The following is a 7,829-nucleotide window of genomic DNA, read 5'->3' as shown; positions in this document are numbered from 1 at the left end:
TTAACACTGGCTAAGATTATGATGTTCAACAAGAATGTTATAGGCTATGGGTAGTGTTTAAATCACCCACTAAGATGACCATTTATAGTTCATCTCATAATTTGTATATGGCTTATATCATCATTTGTTCCTCACTTACATATAAAGTAAGGAAGGCCTACAGTTTTAGCAGAAACTGTGTAGTTAACATAGTCAGCTCTTTATTCTGCTCCTTTACACAAAGACTTTGCAACTTCTCATTAGTAAAGTTTCTATAAACTCTGAAATGTACATACTTAGGAGTATTTATCTGCTACCATAAATCTTAAATACTTTATAGAAAAGTATTATGACCTACCAAACAGTCCCAGTTTTGGCATATATAAGCAAATTCCCAAAATTAATATATTTAAAACATTAAAACTTTTAACAAACCTTAACACTTGCTGCAGTGTTCATTATGACAGGTCCCTTGTATAGAATAATTGAATTCCTCATCCTACACATCTCTTGCACAACAAATATCTGGAATTATTTTGTTTTTGACATGTCAATCTTGACTTTATTCTTAAATGTGTACTTATGTAAGAAGTACATGGTTCTAAAATTCTTTTAAACTGTTTTTGTTGAATTGTCTAGTTTAAGAAAATCAATTACAATTTATATATAAAAAATTTCTGTGCTCAATTCAGCATCACATATACTAAAACATTGGAATGATACAGAGAAGATTAGTATGGCCCCTCCGCAAGGATGACAGGCAAATTCCTGAAGCATTCCATCCCCCAATTTGTTAAGAAATGGAAAGACTTGGAAAAAAAATTAAGTAGAGTAAGCCAAGTCCAAAGAAACATAGGTCCCATGGTTTCTCTAATTTTCAATAACTACTATATGTCTGGGATAAGCAGAAAATGTCAAAAGTTATGTGTATATGACCAGATAAGGTTATGTTAATGGAAATGAACCCCAAGTTAGGGACACAAGTGGTTTTTTCTTGCTATTTTTTCTCACATACTTATAACCTACAGTGTGGATTTTTTTTTGTTTCTTTATATGTTCCTCCCCCATGCTATAACACCTATTTTCACTGTATTTGAAGTTGGTGCGCCTACATCTTGTATATATTCTCCTCTAATTTGCTGAGGGGAAGGAAAAAAAAAACAAAATGCTTAAATAGGGATACAGGTTGACCCATTGCAACAATGAGATTCACAAGAAACTATGTTGTAAAGTGAACTTTACAATTGAGGCGGGGAAAGGGAGGAGGTTAATGGACTTGTAGAAGTGAGAGGGAAGGGATGGTAGGGGAACAATAAAGGAGGAGGTAACAATACTTGTTAGGAAATGTACTCATTACCTTGCTCATGTAAGTGTTACCCATCTGTGCAGTATTTTTACAATAAGAACGTATAAAACTGTTCTGAGATGGAAGAGTTTATTTCCTTTATTTTACTCATATAATATCGTTAGCAAAGAAATTCATGAAAAACTCCGATATGAAGGTATTTTGAATAAATATGTGTGTTAACGCACGCATGTGCTCAAACACTTGCATGTGTGTTGGCATGCTCAGAGTTTGAAATCAGTGATGCTGAATTGAGCACAGAACTTTATATATATATATATATATATATATATATATATATATATATAAATTGTAATTGATTTTCTTAAACTAGACAATTCATCAAAAACTAAGTTTAAAAGAATTTTAGAACCATGTACTTCTTACATAAATACACATTTAAGAATAAAGTCAAGATTGACATGTCAAAAACAAAATAATTCCAGATATTTGTTGTTCAAGAGATGTGTAGGATGAGACATTCAATTATTCTATACAAGGGACCTGTCATAATGAACACTGCACCAACTTGCTAGGCCTTTTCTCTATAGATTGGTGAGCTACTAAATGAGCTACATCTCCATTCTTGGCCCTTTGCTAGTTCATTAAAATTTTTGAAAAATAATTTCATGAGTTTCTTTTGCCCTGATTGGCTTCCAACTGTTAGCCACAGATCTCAGGCTCCTGAGAAGATATCCCGAGTAGTTAGGATTACAGGTGTGACAAACAAGCAAAGGCTTTCAGAATAACGTTAAAAGTAGAAGAAAATTTACTTCAGAGGGGCACGTATTAGCATCTCCAATTTTAAAACATTTTGGAGTGGTTATTTATGATTTTTTTTTATTTTTGGATACTTATAAGACGGTAGGTGATGATATTTAAATTTTTAGTACTTTTTAAAAAGGGTACTGGAATTGTGGGACAGAAGAAATTTGCTTCTCTTTGGACCTCAATGTATAAGCTCGGCTCTGTGCATGATAAAACAATGTCTCCAACACAATCTGTGTTGAAAACAAATGTGACAGAAAACAATCACCATGGGCAATATTTAGTATGCTATTATTTCTTGTACAATATGAATATTGAATTGAGAGTGTCATAGAATGGAGAGATTTTTATCTACCTTTTGTGTATTGCTGAAAGACTTCCAGAAACTTTGACTCATTTCATTCCTCACTGTATGTGTCTTTAGGCCATGCACTTACTGTTTTTAATTACAATTTTTCCCAACACTAAAATGGTAATAACATTAGCATGATAGCATATGTTATCTTAACAATTAAGGGAACAAAAGTGGGAAATACTTAACATAAACTTCTAGGAATGAGCTTTGAGTTTAGCCAGCAGTCTTTTTAAAATACTAAATAGAATGTGATAAGTAGTACAGAAACCATTACATGTAGTGAGCAACCAGAAGTAATATCTATTGATCATGCTCTGCTTCCAAGGAGGCCAGGTGGATAACTTCTCATGCTGTAAATCAAATTGGTTATCTTATGTCTTGATAGTGTAAAAATATCAGGGACAGGATGATGAAGGAATGTTGTAGACTGAGGTGAAATCCATATGAAAATGTGCAAAACTGATAAAACATAAAAATATCTGAGCAGTATATTGTGTTTTACAACATTTTAGTTACATCGCAAAGGTAAAGAAGACATAGAAGAATAAATTCTTTTTTTGTTGTCCTATCATAGGTCCTTAGAAGGATGAACTCTTTCCTCATTCTTATACAGGCATCATTGGATGAGAGGAACTGTATTTTTTTTTGTTTGCTTCCTTCCATTTATTCTTCAGTTTGAAATCTGAGCTACTTGAGACTGAAAGAAACCAAGGGAAATTAGAAAAACAGGCTTTGGAAAGAGCAATCAATGTAAAATAAATAAACTACAGCCTTGTAACAGGTCTAACTAAATTGAGTTATATAGAGTCAATTGTTAACAGAAAATGATTTAAGCAATACCATGTTTTTGAAAACTGAAAAATGTTGGGAGTTGCTACATTTTTTTTCTTTTCTACTACCTTGAATTAATTATTGATCTGGTTTAGCGAGATTAAAGATGAGATTAACCAGAAACCAGATTAAAAATGGACAAAAGTCTGAATAGACATGTTCTCCAAAAAGCCCTGAGAATTTCCTGTGGGTTTACAAAGTTGTGTTTAATACAACTTCTAAGCTGCCTTAATACTTTTTGAGCAGAAGTCATTAGAGAAATGTAATTCAAAATTACTATGATACAACTTCATAAATATTATAACTCATCAAAAAAATCAATGGAACCAGTTATGGTGGTAAAGTCTTGTAATTCCAAGCATTTAGGAGGTTGGATTTAAGTCTAATGCCAGTATAGGGTACTGCAGATAGTAAAAAACTGCCCTTTATTATCTTTGAATAAAAGGTAATAATTTTGGTGAGAGTGTGGAAAAAAGGAAATTTTCTACACTATTGGTCAAAAAACAGGTTAGTATCCTCGTTGTAGAAAGTAGTATGCAAGTTTCTATAGAAATCCAAAGTTAAGTTGAACCATCAATCATGTGATTATTTCTCTCTGGGTAACTTTTAAATATATCTGTAGTTCATTTTTATTCACATTATTCACAAGAGCAGCCAAGATATAAATTAATGTTCAGTGTTCAACTACAGACTAATAAAGCAACTATGATACATGCACAAATATCTTTTTCTGTTTCATTCTTAAAATAACAAGAGATTGCTCCCATTAGCCACAACTTACAATGACCTGAAAGACGTATTCAAAATGAAGAAAAATGTTGTGTTCTGATCTTTGTAAACACACACACACACACACACACACACACACACACACACACTCATCAACATCAAATATTAAGACAGAATTTTTTAAAACAAAGTAAAGCAAAGTGGAACTTCTGGGGCATTTAGTTGACAATGTAGAACATACTAGAAATACAATATGAGGTATAGAGTTGAAATGTACAATATGAGGATACAGGGGACAACACTGGCCTTACATAGGAATGAAGCTAAGTAAGTGGGAGTTGTTCTTCCTAGTAGGGGTTGCTCTTTTAGTTGTTCTTCTTTCAGTAATGGATAAGATGAATGTAATACTTTCAATATACCTCCTTGTTTGCAGAAATGATAACAAACAGTATAGCAATAATGTTGCATGCTCAACATAGAACAAACAGTCAAATTAAAATACATGAGATTATCCTTGATGTAACTAATTATTACAAATAAGGGAATCCATGGGAACTATGTTTCTTTAAGTCTGGCTTATTTCACTTAATATGATTTTTTCCAAGACCTTCCATTTCCTTACAAATGAGGTGGTATCTTTCTTTCTGATGGAAGCATAGTATGTGTGTATGTGAGTGTGTGTGTCTCATTTTCTTGATACATTCATCTACTGAGGGGCATCAGAGTTGATTCCATATCTTAGCTATGTTAAATATTACTGCGATAACCATAATTGTGCTGATAGCTTTAGTGTGGCCTTGTTTGTGGTCATCAGGTTAAATGCCCAGAAGTGGGATTACTGGGTAATAGGGAGCATTATTGTGTACATCAAGGATAATCTTAGTAGATGAGTAGAATAGCTCAACAGATATGTACATATGACCCTATAAGGTGATTCTAAGTGAAATGAACTCCAAGACATGTTCTTTGTTGTTGTTGTTCTTAATGTACTCCATGATTTCTTTTTATCCTTTTGTGTTTTCCCCACCTATGGTTTATCCCCTGTAGTCACTGTATTTGATTTTGATACCCTGTGTATTGTAAATATGTTGATCTGAACTGGGGAAGGGGAAGGAAAAAAAAAACAAAATAGTGAGACAAAGGACAAAGGGGGAACCTATGCAACAGTGATACTCACAAAACAATAGGTTGGAAACGATCTTGAGAGGTGCGCTGGGAGGGAAGAGGGAGAAAAATGGGTGAAGGGGTAAAAAGTTAGAAAAGAAATTAATTCATTACCTTAATTATGTAACTATAACCACTCTGTACATTACCTTGACAACAAAATTTAAATAAAAAATAAAATAAAATATATGAGAGCAGCAATACAGTCGGTGGGACTAGGGGAAATTCTGTACTATACAAAGCAAAGTAGAACAGCTGTGGAGAGCAGCAATTTGACTTCAATGTAGGAAGTAATAAACTAGCATACAGATTTTCAGATCATGTCAGTCATTAAAAAGGGAAAACAAGATGCATAATCAGCAAACCAATAGAGATAAAATAGAAAACTAAACAATTGAGGTGAAGAGATGAATTGGATCAAGAATAAAAAATGACAGAATTAGAAAACAATAACAAGATGGTAAGTTTAAAAAACATTACCGTAATTCTATTAAATGTTGTTTACATCACAATTTGTTAGAACTATAACTCAAATCACAGTTTGATAGTATATCATTTGAAAAATAGTTTACTTATAATTGATTACTTCATATTGAATGTTTAATATATAATTTTACTTTCTGCAGATGTAGAAAGGAAAAAATGAAACTAATTTTTAATAAATTAATGTAATAATTCAAAGTGTATCCTACACTTAGCACTCATCTTAATATGAAAAAATAAATTATTGCTCATGACTCTTGGTATTAGGTGGAAGGGTTCAGAATTGTAGTAAAATTCACACCACACAATACAGGAGGGTATGACTCCTCTAGGGCCAAGGAACTGGGGGATGAGAAACTGGTTTGGCTAGTACCTCAATGTTCTGTGGCATTATCCTTGACCTGGCTATGTCCCCTTTGTGTAAGTTCACTTCTTAACCCAGTTCTGGCCACACACCGGCCACTTGTGCTGTGGAAGTGGCAGGAGTAGAAGTAAGATCCAGAATGACCAAAATCTGGATTTATGGTCTGATTGGGGTGTCTTTAAAAAAATCTTAGAGCTGAAACTCAGACTTTGGCACTGTCCCTGAGCTTCCTTGATTCAAGGCTAACACTCTAACACTTGAACCACAGCTCACCTTTCATCTATTTTAGTAGTTTAGTAGACAGAAGTGTCTCACATATTTTCCTGCTTGGGTTGGCTTCAAGTTGCCGGCCTAAGAGCTCAGCCACTTAAGTATCTAGGATTGCTGGTATGAGCCACTGGTACCTGCTAAGGATGTGTGTGTGTGTGTTTGTGTGTGTGTGTGTGTGTGTGTGTGTGTGTGTTTACCAGGGCTTGAACTCAGAGCCTCAGTGGTATGCTTTAGCTTGTTTGCACAAGGTTGGTGCTGTACTACTTGAACTACAGTAGCTCTGCTACCCATCATTTTGGCGATTCATTGGAGATAAGAGTCTGCCCAGGCTAGCTTTGAATCTTGATTGATCCTTAGGTCTCAGCCTTGAGTAGTCAGGATTATAGGCATGAGCCACTGGCACCCAGCTGCAAGGCTGTGTTTTCATAATCTCTTCTGTTCTAACAGCTGTCTTGCCCTGGCCTAGATCTCTGGCCTCCACATCAGCTCCCAGCAGCCCCTGACTGTGTGAAGAACATAAAGCTCAAACCTAATCCCATTTCTTTTTTCTCAGGGGAGAAGGTTATATTTCATCTGAAGTATAGGTTAGGAGGGGTAGCTGTAGATGGGTGCTCAGCTGAAGAGAGGTAGTCTGTTTTAGCCAAGAAAGAAACTGGCCAGTTGGTAATAGCTCATGCTCTGATATTCCTAGCTCCTCAGGAGTCTGAGATATGAGGATTGCCATTCAGAGGCAGCCCAGCTAGAAAAGTCTATGAGAATCTCTTCTGCAAATAACCACGCAAAAGCTGGAAGAAAAACTGTGGCTTAACTGGAAGAGTGCTAGCCCTGAATGAAAAAAGTGAGGGACAGAGCCCAGGCCCTGAAATCAAGCCCTAGTCCCAAGATGCTTATGCACACACTCACAAAAAACACACACAGGAAGTTGGTTATGATGAGCTGAACTAGAACTGGAGGCAGTCATGAGGCATAGTCACAGTAAACTCTCAAGAGATACATCCATGTACAGGCCCACAGGATCATGGGAAGGACACTACTGATGCTTATTTGTAGTCGGCCCACAATTGCAGACCTTCATCTGCCCCCTAGCACTGGTGAGGAAAGCAGGCCTCTGAGCCCTGGGACTCCAGGGCCAGCGACTGCTACAAGCAGCAACCAGACAGCTGTGAATTCCTGAGCCTAAAATTCTTTCATAAGCCAAAACTCAACACCTGCCCAAGGTGTGCCTGACAAATTCACACTCTTGTGATACCTGCATGAGTGGGCATTACCTGGTGTGATATCTTGCAGCTTCTGCCCTCCTAGCCCAGAACCGTGGTCTGAGATGTCAATTTACTGCTCAGATCCATATTACACCCATGACAGATGCCATTCTGATTATCTCCATGCCCCAAGGCTCATCCCTTCTCGGGTACTGTGGCTTGCTTATAGGTAATGGCCTCCAAACAGGCTTCTCTCAAGACTTGTAGGACACCTAGACATTGGGAGACCCTCAGTAGCTGGAAAGTACTCTGCCTAGAGCAACAGAGGGCAGTCAAACAGGC

At 36.1% G+C, this 7,829-nt stretch overlaps 1 pseudogene; it reads left to right on the top strand.

The window, feature by feature from the left end:
- Positions 1-658: 658 nt before the first annotated feature.
- LOC122118447 lies at positions 659-773 on the top strand (annotated as a pseudogene).
- Positions 774-7,829: the final 7,056 nt, after the last annotated feature.

Source organism: Dipodomys spectabilis, unplaced genomic scaffold, assembly GCF_019054845.1.
Source record: "Dipodomys spectabilis isolate Male_0828 unplaced genomic scaffold, ASM1905484v1 ptg000152l, whole genome shotgun sequence".
Lineage (NCBI taxonomy): Eukaryota > Metazoa > Chordata > Mammalia > Rodentia > Heteromyidae > Dipodomys > Dipodomys spectabilis.
The sequence above is the reverse complement of the archived record's forward strand: the minus strand, read 5'-3'. Positions and strand labels throughout refer to the sequence as shown.